We start from the raw sequence: 1,489 nt of genomic DNA, 5'->3' as shown, positions 1-1,489 counted from the left end.
CACAGCCCGGGCTCCGGCTGCGGGGCCCGGCAGAGCTGGGCAGCGGGGCCAGCCTGTCCCTCACTCTTCATGCTGTAGGGTGCTCCTCACGCAGCTCTCAGCAGGGCTTTAGGGAGATCTGTGGCCACGGGGGCTCACTCCTTGGCCTAAAGCAGTCCAGAGGTACCAGCATCACCACATCCCAGAGGTACCTGGCACCACCACAACCCAGAGGTACCTGGCACCACCACAGCCCAGTAATACCAGCATTGCCACATCCCAGAGGTACCAGCACCACCACACCCCAGAGGCACCCGGCATCACCACGTCCCAGTGGCACCCGGCATCACCACAGCCCAATGGTACCCGGCATCACCACAGCCTCCAGCTCTTCCCAGTTCACAGCAGTTCCCTGTACACCAAACCCCTCTGCATTCCATTGACACACGGCACCAGGCAAGTGCCAGCACCACAGACGGCAACGCCCGCATCCAGCACACGGGCTGGTACCGCAGCGGGGGCTCCTACGAGATTCAGGGACATGGTGTGAATGTTGGGCTTGTCACGTGCAGGGACAGGAGTTGGACTCGATGATCCTTGAGGGTCCCTTCCAACTCACAACATTTGATGATTTGATGATTCTGTGACCCTGGCCACAAAAGCAAGAGGGAATCCCAGATTATCCTGTCCCATGTGAAATGCAAGAAAGGGAGAACCAGCAAAGACCTCAGCTTTGCCAGTGAAAAGACCTCTGTGCCAGCCTGGCCCCCACCTCCCTGCGATCCCTGCCACTTCTGGTGGCTCCAGCTCACCTCTGCAGCTGCTCATTCATTAAGCACTAGAAAAAAACACATGGAGAAGAAATGAAAAGTGTTCAAAGATGAATAACCCCCTCCCCAAGCACGCTGCATGCTCTCCTGCAGGGAAGACGATGGGTCAGGAAACACAGGGGAGCAACCAAGAGCAGGTCACTAAAATCTAAAAACCATCTAATAGATGGGACGTGGGGCAGGAGTCAGAGCAAAGCTGGGAGGGAGCAGAGCAGAAGAAATCCCATGAAAACATGGGGTGGGAAGCAACCCAAGCCGGGGCAGAGGGCGTGCAGGCTCACTGCTCCGTGTCAGAAGCACCGGAGACGGGGCCAGCAGAGCTGGGAAAACAGCTCCTGCTCAGAATGGGGACAAAACCCCCAAAATGAACATCAGAGAAGAAACCCATGGGCCTGGAGGCTGACATGCCACTGCCAGCATCTCCCAGTCTGCAAACCCCAACTCATGGAAAGGGTGGATGAGATCAAGCCAGGTCTCATCACCAGCTGAAAGACGGTGTGGGGAAGGGATCTCCTCCCCCTTATCTTCATCTTTGTAGAATGAGGAATATGAGGAACATCTCTCAGGACAGAGAAGAAACGCAGGGGAACCCCTTGGTTGTGTGTTGATCCTTATGGAGCTGACAAAACCAGCCTGTGCCCCAGGAGAGGGGACGTGGCCGCAGCACAGGCTGCGGAGAG

The sequence above is a fragment of the Antrostomus carolinensis genome, unplaced genomic scaffold, assembly GCF_000700745.2.
Source record: "Antrostomus carolinensis isolate BGI_N321 unplaced genomic scaffold, ASM70074v2 scaffold27178, whole genome shotgun sequence".
Classification (NCBI taxonomy): Eukaryota; Metazoa; Chordata; class Aves; order Caprimulgiformes; family Caprimulgidae; genus Antrostomus; species Antrostomus carolinensis.
The sequence above is the reverse complement of the archived record's forward strand: the minus strand, read 5'-3'. Positions refer to the sequence as shown.